This window comes from Nicotiana sylvestris, chromosome 4, assembly GCF_000393655.2.
Source record: "Nicotiana sylvestris chromosome 4, ASM39365v2, whole genome shotgun sequence".
In the NCBI taxonomy this organism is placed as follows: Eukaryota; Viridiplantae; Streptophyta; class Magnoliopsida; order Solanales; family Solanaceae; genus Nicotiana; species Nicotiana sylvestris.
In genome coordinates this window covers 52,912,229-52,927,512 of record NC_091060.1, presented here as the reverse complement: position 1 = coordinate 52,927,512, position 15,284 = coordinate 52,912,229, and the positions used below count along the sequence as shown (strand labels likewise).

Below are 15,284 nucleotides of genomic sequence, written 5' to 3'. Positions count from 1 at the left end.
AGAGAGTGTGCATCTCAAGCATCAAGTAAATACGACCGCAATGGATTTTCTGCGGTCCGTATTGGGTTCACTGCGGCCGCACTCGATTTAGTGCGATTCGCAGAGCCAAGGTTCAGAGAGTTTCCAGTTTGAAGATTGAAGCCCAATGCGGTCTGTGCTCCATTTCATGCGAACCATACTACAAGTCACCGGGGCCGCACTCGATTTCGTGCGGTCCGCAGAGCCAAAGATCAGAGAGCTGGATATTCAAGTCAAGAGCCTTAGTGCGGATGCACTCGATTTTGTGTGGTCCGCACTAGCCCCACAGGGGTATTTTTGTCCAAGATTATTAGCCTAGTATAAATAGATTCTTTTCCCATTTTTAGGTCATCAGATAGTTTGTACTCAGAGTTGTGCTCGTGACTTCGTTGCTGTCATACCCCGAACCTGGGCCTAGACGTAAAACAACACTTGGTGCCTAACTACATGTGACCGAGCGAACCAACTGGCTGGTTGAATCAACATGTGATATAATAACATACTGAATGCGTAAGATAAACTAACACATGTTAATATACTGAAAGTCTGGATGGCATAAATCAAAGTGCGAAAATACTATTACAATTCTGAAATGTATTTGCAGTCAACATAGCTTAACATGAAAATCCTTAGACTCTGTCTAACTGTTACTCTAGTCTATGAAGCCCCTAAAAACACTGACTATCTGAAAATACTGAAGACTGTAAGGTAATGATAATGCCTCGGAATAATTGGGAATCACCAAGTAGATGGTACGAGAATCCTAGCGCTCTGAATCATCAACCTGTAAATCATTACCTACATCGTGAGATGCCGGCCCCGGGCAAAAATTGACGTCAGTACATTTGAATTGCACTGGTATGTAAAGCAACTGAAAGAAAGAATTATAAATGCTGAAAACGGAAACTAAGCTGATAACTGAGAATTGATAATTTATAACTGAAATGATAACTATTGAAACTGAAACTGAAATGATAATTGGTAACTGATAACTGATCTGATAACTGGTGACTGAAATAATAACTAATAATTGAACTGAACAAAGGAAGTAAGGATATGAATACTCCCTCTTTTGAATGATGAACAACCTATTTATCTGAATAAATAAACTGCAGTCTCAGGCCCAATATATATATATATATATATATATATATATATATATATATATATATATATATGTGTGTGTGTGTGTGTGTGTGTGTGTGTGTGCGCACGCACAACTGCGGCCTCGGGCCCAAGTATATGTATACATAACTGCGGCCTTAGGCCCAAAGATGCATAAATCATAAACTGCGGCATCAGGCCCAAACATGCATAAAACAATAGCTGCGGCCTCAGGCCCAAATATAGGTGTTCTACATTCAGGGATTTAAAATTAGGAACTGAGAATCATACTGCAATACATAATAGTAAAATACTGAATCACGCTGAGTTACATGATACATGAATACTGGATCACACTGAGTTACATAATACTGGAATACTGAATAGGACTAGAATAAGACATGTATTCTTGAACTGATTATAAACACTGAAACTTCAACTGTTTATGACATGTTGAGTAAGCTATACTGAAACTTAGGGATATCAAACCCAAGTCTATATTGAATACAAACTGATCTCACAACGTTCAGAATGAAAGTCATGAACGAATTATGAAGCTAGAGAATAAAAGTTCTACAACTATTCAAGGAACTAGGCTTAACTATATTGCTGAGGCAATTGATACGTCGTAAAATAAACGTAGTGTGGGGAGAATCATTAACATTCCCAAACATAGAGAGTTAGCCTCACATACCTTAACCCCCGGCTCTTGAACATAATACAACATTCGCCAACCCTTTCAACTTTAATCTATATCAATACAAGTCAAAGGGATTCCAAATTAGCAACAATAGTCATGTTTTGATCACTTAGGCATTTTATCAAACACTCAATGGCATAAAGCTTCATATCCCTTATTAATGGTGTCCCTACATCAAATAACTCATTCTCTTGCTCCTAGATAAATTCTAAAGTCTCAAATGGCTATAATCAACATTATTCTCTATCACTCATAAGGTAATCAGCACTCAAAACCAATAATAACCAATCAACAATCCAAACCTATCACCGTTCATTCTTTTCTATCAAACCCATCAACTCATATCTCATGAAATAGAGTCTATAATCATTAATCCAATGCTAGGATCAATTAGAGGGTGAAGACATTACCTTTTTGAGGTTCAACCCCTTTGAATTCGAGTTCTAGGCTTCCTTCTCTCAACAATGATGTCCCAATCGAATATCTAATGATATGGAGGGTTTACCCATGTTAATAAGATGTTGGGTAATTGAAATTAAGTTAGAATCACCATTAGAACTTACCTTGGGTGGTGGAGAGACCCTTAAGGAGTTAGGTTTTTGAGAGTTTTACTTTCTAGAGCAAGTTTTTATGTTCTGGGGCTGTGGGGGATGAAATAGGGATAAAAAATGACTTTCCAAGTTGGCCACCGCGTCCCAGTTGGCGCGACCGTGGTCTCGACAGCGGTAAATCGCTAGGACACTGCCTCACCACCGCGGTCGCGATAAAAATGCGGTAGGACCGCGGTGGTTACACACCCTTCTATAAAACAGGAATAACCTTTTGTACAGAGCTCCGTTTGGGCTCTACAATATATCGTTCGAAAGCTATTTCAATGGCCTACAACTTTCATGCTTTGAGTTATCCCAAATTCCATATATATTTTCAGTTAATTCTACTGGAAGATAGACCTTCTGCAAACTTAGTCAATTTTGTCAAATCTTATGCACCTCACTTCCCATCTTGGTTTTGAAACAACTATTTTCACCCATAATCATCCTGATGGGACTTCACATGTTCAAAATATAACCTTACTACTCCTTTAACTTATTAATAACTAAGCCGAATTTACGGGGTGTTACATTATCTCCCTCGTGGAATCATTCATCCTCGAATGATGGTCCTGACTGTAACTTCTGCTAACTCCGGACCTTAAACGGGTATGGTGGAAACATGAACTTTCATTAACACTTGTATACTAAACTTAATGAATACATGATTACTGAACTGAATGACTACTGCATTGACTGGATATTGGTATGCCATAGATAAGTGAATACTTAATTAACATGGATATATGAATATTGAACTGGCACGAATATTTGAGTAATCTGGGTACTAAGCTGGCATGAATGTCTAAGTATTAGACTAACATGAGTAGCTGAGTATTGAGCTGACATGAGTATTTGAGTACTGAACTGACATGAGTATCTGAGTACTGGAAACTTGAATGTTATAACATGACACGTGAAATACTGGATGTACCACCGCTAATTCTGGTAACAACTCCAACTCATAAGCTATTTGATCGATCTTTTGTAGGATTATATACGATGTGATATATTTGGGACTGAGCTTTTCTTTCTTCCCAAATCTTATAACACCTTTCATAGGTGAAACTTTCAGAAACATTCTATCATCAACTTGAAACTCTAGGTCTCTATGTCGCACGCTTGAATAGGACGTTTTGGCGGCTCTGAGTTTTCTTCAAATGCTCTTGAATCAACTTAACTTTCTCTATAGTCTGATAGACCAAATAAGGTCCTAACGACTCTACTTCTCCAACTTCGAACCAACCAATTGGCGATCTGCACCTTCTCCCATACAGAGTTTCGCACGGTGCCATCTTGGTACTGAAATGGTAGGTGTTATTATTAGCAAGGTCAATGAGAGGTATGTGACCATCCCAATTACTTTTAACATCAAGGACATATCCTCAACTGTTTAAATAAAATGCTTTGCCTGGCCATAAATTCTACGACGTTCTTTTTCATGTCGTTCAACCAATAAATCTCCTTGGTCATGATGCATATTTGGGAACCTGGATGGAAAGAATACCTAGAATCATGGGCTTCTAACATGATCTTCCCTCTTCAAGTCCATCTATGTCTGGGACACACAATCTGTCCTAGTACCTCAAAGTACCATCATCTCCCCTTATTCAAAAGCCATAGTCTTATACTTGTGAATCTCCTCTTTCAACTGCAACACGTAGGGATCATAAAAATTGTTTCTCCTTCTCAACGGCTACTAAGGAGGAACAAGTCTTGTTCTAGACAACAACTTCATCATCTTTAGAGTCTGAAGTCGAACTCCTATCTTGGCTGGTGAACTTCTTTTACCAGAGTTCTATTATCTACCTCAATCATGAGTTATACTTCCCACACCTTATCTTCTTAAGAACTTCCTGAAAACATTTATAGAATTGTTGTGAGCTAAGTCTTTAACCAGTACTCCGAAGACTAGAGTCTCGTGCAATGGCACTACCCTCGTGATACATAACTGGGCATGATTTTATAGCTTTCTGTGATCACTTTATCATCAATAACTAAACTCGGTGATCATTCTACTCACTTTGTTTTTCTTACACATGCTAAACATAATTCATGTGGTAATTATACAATTTTTCCTCATTACCAAACTGATTTTCTTTTTCATACCCGATGCTAACTATTCGGGTTTCAAATCTCTAACTGGACTTACTGAAAATTTTCACATCACCCCTTAGACCCAAGGTCTTATATTTGCGGATCTTTCCATTTTTTTGTTGGGATCCTAACAACTTTCTTTATCTTCTGCAACTCTCTGTACTCTACGTCAATAACAACTCATCTTCCAACTTACTTCTGAGAAATCTTTCTTACTAGGAAAAACTGAATTATTCATTTAACGGAAAGCTAATATATTAACAACTATCATACACATACTCTGCTCACACTGTCAATCTTAGGGATATCCTTTTTCGATAATTCTTAAAGGCTATTCTTCTGTAGTTTTCTCTCTCATTGCCTAGCTGATTTTTTTCCACTGCCACTGTATTTCGAGTTTAACTTAAACTCTTTGGGTTCAAACACATGCGTTCGGTATTTCAAACTGACATCCACTCACTAGAGATAACCTGGCTAAGTGAATCAAATTTTACCTCTACTAGCTCTGCTAAAATTGCTAATTTGTTGTATCTACTCAACAGTTACTTAATATCCTTTTACTAACCACCTGCTAGCATCATATTTTATTCTTCTGCTTTGAATAACTAAAATGAAGCATAAGGTTATTTCTAACTTCCCTCATCATCCGATCCTATTGTGAGGTCGTATACTATCTACTGTTTTGTACTATGTACATATATCACACTTAGGGAAAGTTCATATATCTTAAACGAAATTGGAATATCTAACCCCCAAACTTTCTATATACTTCAAAATCACTTCAGACTATAAAACTTCAGCTTAAACACATATTCACATCATTTGAAGGGGAACTGTCATACCTTTTATCTCACAATAAATAGTCACTTCTTATAGTAACTTACTAACGTGGTACTTCTAGTTCTGATTTGAACAAATCTAAGCAACTTAGAATCATTCCCTGAAATTCACTATTGGCTGCTCTTGGTTCTCATTGCATACATCATATCTTCTAGTCATTTGCATGAGTTCTACGAAAAATACATCTCTAATAATAACAATCGTTTCTGACTCCTAGGTATTTTTTTCCTTAGGCTCTTTTCTATCCAAAACTATAGTGACCAATGTTAGGGTGGACATCTGAACTATCATCCAACTTGTGGCTCCATTCCCAAGAATTAAATGAAGTTGTTCAAGGAGGTAAAACACATACGAATACACTACCATGCAAACTTGTCCTTCAGAGTATATCATTATCTGATAGATCACTTCATGCGCCATCTGGTGAGTCTTGGTCTTAATCCAAACCTAAAATATGCGAAGGTTTCTCTATAATCACTGTTACTTATATTTTCTTTGAGAACCCATATGCATCATTGTATACTCACAAGTCACCAAAAATTTTGTTACACTAAAAATGGATATTTGGTAAACATATAACCGAATACTGGCGTACTGAATAACCATATTGCTAACTGAAAGATTGTATAACCGGTAACTGAGGTAAACTGATAACCATAAGACATGATAACAGCTTTTGTACTTTCTGATAAGGTTATGTTCTAATATGTACTACTATCCATTGCATCACACTTTTAACGTCCTCTCAAGTCTCATATTTACCAACATGTACTCCATAATTATACCCCAATGGGCAATTATCCTCTCTAGGACCTTAGGTTTTTCCTGCGCATCGCTTGGGTATCCAATACGTTTGGAATTCGATAGGAAGAAAAGGTTACCTATTGCTCTAAGATTCATGGCACAATCTAGAGTAGAAAGAAATGAGACAATCCTGGATGTCTTGGTAGTTAACCATTTATATGAGTGGCCGGCACACACATATAAAGGAAACTCCACTAGACATGGCTTCATAGACTCCCTAGGACACTTGAACCTAGTGCTCTTATACCAAGCTTTGTCACACCCCGAATATGGGCCTGGACGTAACACGGCACTCGGTGCTTGACTACATGTGATCGAGCGAACCAAATGGCTGGCTGAATCAACATGTGATATCATAACATACTGAATGCGGAAGATAAACTAACACATACTGATATACTGAAAGTCTAGATGGCATAAATCAAAGTGCGGAAATACTAATACAATTCTGAAATGTATTTGCAGTCAACATAGCTTAACATGAAAAGCCTAAGACTATGTCTAACTATTACTCTAGTCTATGAAGCCTCTAAAAACACTGACTGTCTGAAAAGACTGAAGACTGTAAGGTAATGATAATGCCCCGGAAAGAACTGGGGATCACCAAGTAGCTGGTACGAGAATCCTAACGCTCTGAATCATCAACCTGTAAATCATTACCTGCATCGTGAGATGTAGGCCCCGGGAAAAAAGGGACGTCAGTACATTTGAATTGCACTGGTATGTAAAGCAACTGAAAGAAAGAATTATAAATGCTGAAAACAGAAACTAAGATGATAACTGAGAATTGATAATTTATATTTGAAACGATAACTATTGAAACTGAAACTGAAATTATAACTTGTAACTGATCTGATAACTGGTGACTGAAATGATAACTAATAATTAAACTGAACAAAGGAAGTAAGGATATGAATACTCCCTCTTTTGAATGATGAACAAACTAATAATCTAAATAAATAAATTGCGGCCTCAGGCCCAATATATATATATATATATATATATATATATATATATATATATATATATATATATATATATATATATGTGTGTGTGTGTGTGTGTGTGTGTGTGTGTGTGTGTGTATGTGTGTGTGCGCAACTGTAGTCTCAGGCCCAAAGATGCATAAACCATAAACTACGGCCTCAGGCCCAAACATGCATAAAGTAATAACTACGGTATAGGTGTTCAACATTCAGGGATTTAAAATCAGGAATTGAGAATCAAACTGTAATACATAATAGTAAAATACTGAATCACGCTGAGTTACATGATACTGGAATATTGGATCACACTGAGTTACATAATACTGGAATACTAAATAGGACTAGAATGAGACATGTATTCTTGAACTGATTATGAACACTGAAACTTCAATTGTTTATGACATGTTGAGTAAGCTATACTGAGACTTAGGGACATCAAACCCAAGTCTATATTGAATACAAACTGATCTCACAACGTTCAAAATAAAAGTCATGAACGAGTTATGAAGCTAGAGAATAGAAGTTCTACAACTATTCAAGGAACTAGGCCTAACTATATTGCTGAGGCAATTGATACGTCGTAAAAGAAACTTAGTGTGGGGAGAATCATTAACATTCCCAAACATAGAGAGTTAGCCTCACATACCTTAACTTCCTGCTCTTGAGGATAATACAACATTCGCCAACCCTTTCAACTTTAATCTATATCAATACAAGTCAAAGGGATTCCAAATTAGCAACAATAATCATGTTTTAATCACTTAGGCATTTTATCAAACACTCAATGGCATAAAGCTTCATAGCCCTTATTAATGGTGTCTCTACATCCAATAACTCATTCTCTTGCTCCTAGATAAATTCTAAAGTCTCAAATGGCTATAATCAACATTATTCTTTATCACTCATAATTAATCAACACTCATAACCAATAATAATCAATCAACAACCCAAACCTATCACCGTTCATGCTTTTCTATCAAACCCATCAACTCATATCTCATGAAATAGAGTCTATAATCATTAATCCAATGCTAAGATCAATAAGAGGTTGAAGACATTACCTTTTTGAGGTTCAAGCCCTTTGAATTTGAGTTATAGGCTTCCTTCTCTCAACAATGATGTCTCAATCGAATATCTAATGATATGGAGGGTTTACCCATGTTAATAAGATGTTGGGAAATTGAAATTAAGTTAGAATCACCATTAGAACTTACCTTGGGTGGTGGAGGGACCCTTAAGGAGTTAGGTTTTTGAGAGCCTTACTTTCTAGAGCAAGTTTTTATGTTCTGGGGATGTGGGGGACGAAATAGGGCTAAAAAATGACTTCCCAAGTTGGCCACCGCATCCCAGTTGGCGCGACCGCGGTCCCGACCACGGTAAATCGCAGGGACACTGCCTCACCACCGCGGTCGCAGTGAAAACGCGGTAGGACCACGGTGGTTACACCCTTCTGTAAAACGGGCATAACGTTTTGCACAGAGCTCCGTTTGGGCTCCACAATATATCGTTGGAAAGCTATTTCAGTTTCCTACAACTTTCATGCCTTGAATTTTCCCAAATTTCTTATATATTTTGATGCTTGATTGCCTATGGGTGTTTGATATTTGGGCTAATTTAGGGTTTTAATTGTGAATTAGAGGTTGCAAACACTAGTTTATGCCTAGTAGACTTTGGCTCTTCTTGAGAAAGAGCGCCTAAGTCCATGAAATTAGTCCAATAAGGAATTGGGGCGTACTTAAGAGATTGATATCCCCAGTTAAAGGGTTAAACCTAGAGATAGTAATACCTGACTTGAACCTTGATTGCTTGTGCAAATTTGCATACCCAATTGGTCTTGAGAAAGTCAATTCTGGCAAAATCACTTGAACTACCGAGAGGTATGGAGTGAGTAGAAGCGTGAAATGGTTATATCATACTCCCCAAATATGACAATCTAGCTTCAAACTCAAGAATCCACCAATTGACCACCTAGGCGAAAGTCACTACCCTAGTGCCTTTTATCCATTTGAACAACTCGCAATAGTTTAACCTTAGTTTATTTTAGTTTAATTGAGCATTATAGTTTTATAAAATTAGAATCATAATCAAAATCAAAAATGTGTAGAAGTGCAATTTGGAGAAAATACACAACTCCGCTTTAGATAGACACCCGACTCCAACTTCTAGCTCCCTATGGAAATCGATCCCGACCTCAATCGGGTAAAAGCTGCTTCGACCTCTCTCGCTTCTCAATAGTAGTGCAGGGTTGGCCTCGATCAGATAACAACGCATGAACATCATAATACACTATGCATAGCCTCGAAATTGTAGGCAACACTAACATTGAGCTGAAATGACAGAACATCCTTCCATAAGGTGACAATAGTCCGCCAAATACACAGGGGAAAAATATCCTATACCACATCTGCAGCACCATTACAACTCCACGATGCCCAATTGATAACAAGCGCCTCAACATCGTATAAGAATGATAAGGAAGGAAATGAATACATAAACTTCAATGGAATCAAATCGCACGACGAGGAATCAATAAGGGAAATTCACATAACAGCCCTGTAGCCTATCAAAGATAAGTATAGACGTCTCCGTACTGACCCGCAAGACTCTACTAGACTTACTCATGACTCTGAGACCTAAGTGAACCTAGAGCACTGATACCAAACTATCATGACCATATTCCCACCATAGGTCGTGATGGCTCCCAACGTTGTCGTTAGGCTAGCCAACGGTGAATCGTCCATATAATTATTCATTTTATTACTATTAAAATTTATGCTTTTATTAAATAAGGAAATTAATGCTTAGAAAATTTGTGAATATATATAAAATATTAGTTAAGAATAAAATAAGAAGAATACAATATTAGACAAGTCCATAAATATCTACTAGAGATTCCCAAAATTTGGTATCACAAGTGCATGAGCAACTACAATGGAGTACAATAATAATACAACATCTGCCTGGAACATAAAATAGACACGATAAAGTAAATAAATATGATGGAGACTCTCTATGCTGCGGCACGTAGCATGGAATGCAGCTCATGGTAAAGTCCTACCAATAGTTGCGCCTTTGCGCCCAAATGATCACTGGAAGTGTATACCTGCACAATAAGTGCAAAAGTGTAGCATGAGTACGTAAATCAATGCATACCCAGTAAGTATCTAGCCTAACCCCGGAGAAGTAGTGACGAGGGGTTGACATCGACACTTACTAGTGGTCTAATAGATCAATATGATAAATTATAAATAGATATGAAACACAATAGTAATATTGAGGTAAGAACTGTAACTAACATAATCCTCAACCTGATGACAACATAAATTTCTCAAATCTCAAGTACTATCTTAACAAATAGAAGAATCAAAGTCTACCTCAAACGGGTAAGGGGCATCAAGAGCTATCTCAAACAAACAAGGCAAATCATGTAATTGTTAGATCTCAATCAAGGGGAATCTCATATATATTTGGACTCCTAGCGGTATCACGCACGATTATGTCAAGGTCATATGGTCTGATTCAAAATAGTGTGTACATTTTCGAGGGTCGAACGGCGTGAACCATTGATGCATCTCAATTCGGTCCCATCTACAGAAAAGGAAGAAACTTATCGAATTACGGGTCACACATTAGCAACACAGGTACCGGAGCATAAAGTCAGCATGTCTTTTACCGTCTATCAAATATCTCACCAAACAGCTCAAGGTGATAAAGCTCCGCCTAACATATTTCCAATCAAATTTTAATTATAAATTCAAGTAATTAAACTACCAAATTGAATTCAAATAATTCAAATATTACATGATAAAGTCCTAAGTCTACCCGTAGATAAACATGCTTTTAGCTACGTTCGAACTCTCGTCACCTTGTGCGTACATAGAACCCATAACTAGTAGCACATAGCAATTTAATATTTGCGGGTAGTTTCCCTCTCACAAGGATAGACAGGAGACTTACCTCGCTCTGAAATTTCATAACCGGCTCCAACGCCTCTATAACACCTCAAACCAATGTCCATCAATCCTAAACTAGTTAGACAACAAGCAAACCAATAAAAATATGCTCTAACACTCATAATTAATCAATTCATAACAATTCTCAACTCCGCTCGAAAAGTCAACAAAGTCAATCCTCAGGCTCACGTGCCCGAATTTCAAAAACATTCGATTATAAACATTACCCATAACTCCATGAACTCGAATATATAATTTATTCTCAATTTCATGTCCAATTTCGTGGTCAAAATCCAAACATTCACTTTCTAGATTTTCTTTAAAAAAATTCACAATTTTCTACGAATTTCCATGTTTAAATCCATATATAACTCATGTATTTAGCTCACAATGTGTAGTAATTCACTTATCACATGATGGATGATGAAATGACACTTCAAAATCTCCCCAAGCTCGGCTCCCACGGAAGAATTGAGATAAAATGAATCAAAACCTATTTTTGCAAACTTATACACTGCCTAATCGACCCTTCTTCCCGAACGCTCCAAGTACCTCGCTTTCGCAAAGCACAACCAGCTTCTGCTCCACAATTCCTCTATGTGCACGCGAGACGGCACGTGAAAGCGAAGCTTTACTATCATTCCCATCGCGAACGTGGTCGTACATTCTCGAACGCAAAGACCAAGTTCCCTACCAGGACAGCTTCTTCATCATGAACGCGCTCATGGAATCGCGAACACGAAGCCTTGCCGTTCAAACCTTCACAAACGCGAGACAACAGTCCCGAACATGAAGCACAAAATCACAACAACCAAAATTCTTGTTCACGAACGCGTGAATCTCTTCGCATTTACGAAGAACCAAAATCAGACACCACCACCAATAATTGCAAAACAAGGAAAAAATGGTTTGAAACCACCCGAAACACACGCAAGGCCTCCGGGACCCCGTTCAATCACACCAACAAGTCTCAATACTTTATCAAAACTTATCCAAAGGCTCGATACACCACGAATAACATCGAAACCATGAATCACTGACCGAAATCCTTTTTTAAACTTCCAAACTTCTTCGAATGCGTTTGAATCACACTTAAACATTTCGGAATCACGCCAAATATTATTTACACGTCACAAATCACTATATGAAGCTATTCCAATACTTGAAATGCCAAACAGACATCGATAACACCAAAGTCCACTTCAACTCTAACTTGAAAAATTCTAAAACCTTCAAAATTCCAACTTCCCACAATAAGTGTCGAAACGCTCCCAGTCAACCCGAAACTCGATCCGAACATACGCTCAAGTCCAAAATTATCATACGAACCTAGTGGAATCTTTAAATCCTGATTCTGAGGTCATTTACTCAAAGGTCAAATCTTCCAACTTAGTAATTCCAAATTGAAAATTATTCTTCCAAATCAACTCTGAATTTCTCGAAAACCGAAACCAACCACACGTGCAGGTAATAATACATAAAGTGAAGTTATTCAAGGCTTCAAACCGGCGAACGATGCTAGAACTCAAAACGATCGGTCGAGTCGTTACAAGGTAAATTTACTATTTGGTACAATTATATTATAGAAATAGTGTTTAAATGAGGGGTAAAAATATCTTTCAGTATTTTATGGACATTATAGTAATTTAGTTTTACACTTTAGACCTTCCAACTTTTAGTATAACTAGTATCTCGACACGTGCGTTGCACGTATATCCTGTATAAATTGGTCCAAACTTCTAAAATGATATATATATATATATATATATATATAACATAAAATCTAAAGGAAACATTACAAGCTCAAAATGATGAACATTCAAACTATTACTATGATTAGATAACCATGTGAACCTGCTTAGTTAAACAACTATATTTTAGTTAAATAGGATAAGAAAGCGATGCTGAGTATGAAATTCTGCAAGACTGAGAAGATAAATTAATTGAGAAGTATGTCAGGGTGGGAAGCTTGTTAAGAAAATATTTCTATATAATAACATGATGAACACATGAATCCTACTTTCCTGCATCATTAAGCATTGCAGTAAATTAAGAATAAACAAATAGACAAAACAACCAACCTTTCTCAAGTTAGAAGCTTTCAGCAACGCCTGCATTAGATGCCTCATCAAATTTAGGAGCAACCTCCCAGCTCGTATTCAAGAATTTATCAGGACGCATTGAATATCCTATACGGACCTTTCCATACTGCTCACTACAATCATATCTTATGTGATTTCTGCTGATTTTTAGGAAGAATTGGCTGGATAATGATAGAAATGAAACTGTTAATCACATATGTGGCAGGCATGACGCCTAAGTAACAAATAGGCTTACAAATACTAATTAATTATGAAGCTCAGATAATTTTTTTGAAAGAAGGTTAATTACTTGAAAGGAACCTATAAAAATAACAGGCCAAAAAGCAAGGAGTCACACTTTCCCTTAAACACATTGCAATTTGAATCATAAAGAAATCACTTAGAATAACTTAGTTACTGCAGGGCTTAAGGAGAAGCAGTATGATTAAGGGGTCACACTTCCCATTAAAAATTTACAATCCAAATCATATGTTAGCACAACAATGCAAATAAATACGGAGTATTACCTTATGCGCTTTTTCATTCCTTCTTAGGCTTTTCCTTATCAGCAGTCTAGAAAAATGTGAAAAATTGTTTTCAACTGAAATTTGAAGCCAGCACAGGAATTAAAACACACAAAAAAAATAGGACTATATGATGTATCAATTGCCCACAGATTTCTTGAACCAAATCCTTGACAAGCGTCACTTCCTCTCCTATCTTTAAAGCATCCAAAGTTTTTCTCTCTAGAAGCTTCTTATTATTTCTTCAAGTAGTCCTGAAAGAATTTTCAGATACCATATTGATATATATATTTGATGCAGATTGAAGTGAAATATTTATCAACTGTTGTGTTCCAAGAATGACCGTTATTGTTCTATCCTTTCACAAATATAATCTAATGCTTACTTACGGTTATGTTATAAGAATAGTGGTTACTTCCACCCTTCCATATTCATTATTTATTGTGTGTTTGAGGCATTTAAGTGTTGCTGCTTCACTTCTAATGTAATAAGTAACTAATTATTTTATTGAAGGTTTATTATTTTATTTTTAGGGCAAAATGGTAACTCAAATTTTAAAGAATATTACTGTAAATTAACTTTCAATGTAGGAGCTTCCTACTTTGTAATACTCACTAAAAGAAAGAGGGTAATTATGTAATTTACCCAAAAATAATTATTACAAATAAGATTAAATAGGGCAAATCCCTACATTAACTAACAGAAACAAAAAAAGGAAAAAAAAGGGTCGAAGCCCCCTTTCTCTGGCAATAAAATCTGCATAAAACCAAGCAAAAGCAAAAAGGATTTTGACGGGTTGGAATTAAAGCAAAAATCAAAAACAAATACAGAAGATAAGTGTAATGTACTAGAATTATTAGAAAAGAAATTGAAAGAGAACAAGCAGAACAGGATTTATTATTCAATTTCATAGTTAATTGGGTTACAATTATAATGAATATAAAAGAGCTCATGTATCCACCTGGAAAATAGAAGAGAGAAAGAAGTTAGGAAGATGAAAGGAGAGAGAGAGAGAGAGAAAAGAGTAACAAATTTACCAGAATCAAACTAGTAATTGCTCCCCCAATTCTGTTATTTATTAGCTGGCAATGATTAGTAATTGGCTTAGTAATTGGGCTGCTGCTTCTCATAATTGGGCCTGTTACTTGTGACTTAGGCCAAATACCGACTAAGCCCAGTATAGGCTCCTTCTCTTATCCCTTTCCCTAATTCATTTTTTCACTTTCTTAATTTCTCCGCCTCAGATATAACATTCTCCACCCCTTCAAGACAGACCTTGTCCTCAAGGTCTTTGTTGTGCCACAAAACCTGGAAATCGGTGCTTGATGTAGCCCCAATCTTCCCAGGATGCTTCTTCGCTGCTCAAGTTAGCCCATTAAATCAATACCTTCACTTGAACCCCATTATCGATCTTAACTATTCTTCTCTCTAAAATGGCAATTGGTTGGATCAAGACTCGACCTTCATCATCACAAGTGGGAGGTTGTGGCTGAGATGTCACAGTTGGACTGATTCTCTTCTTCGACTGAGACACGTGGAAGACGGGATGAAGCTAAGATCCACTTGGAAGTTCAAGCCGGTAAGCCA

The 15,284-nt window shown here is 36.9% G+C and overlaps 1 long non-coding RNA gene across 1 annotated transcript; it reads right to left on the bottom strand.

Annotated features, from left to right (window-relative positions):
• Positions 1 to 9,958: 9,958 nt before the first annotated feature.
• Positions 9,959 to 13,948, bottom strand: LOC104212549 (uncharacterized). The gene is made up of 3 exons (XR_707380.2): positions 13,701 to 13,948; positions 13,174 to 13,355; positions 9,959 to 10,242 (listed from the first exon to the last, which is right to left on the bottom strand). It is a non-coding gene; the product is annotated as an uncharacterized lncRNA (long non-coding RNA).
• Between the last annotated feature and the right edge of the window lie 1,336 nt (positions 13,949 to 15,284).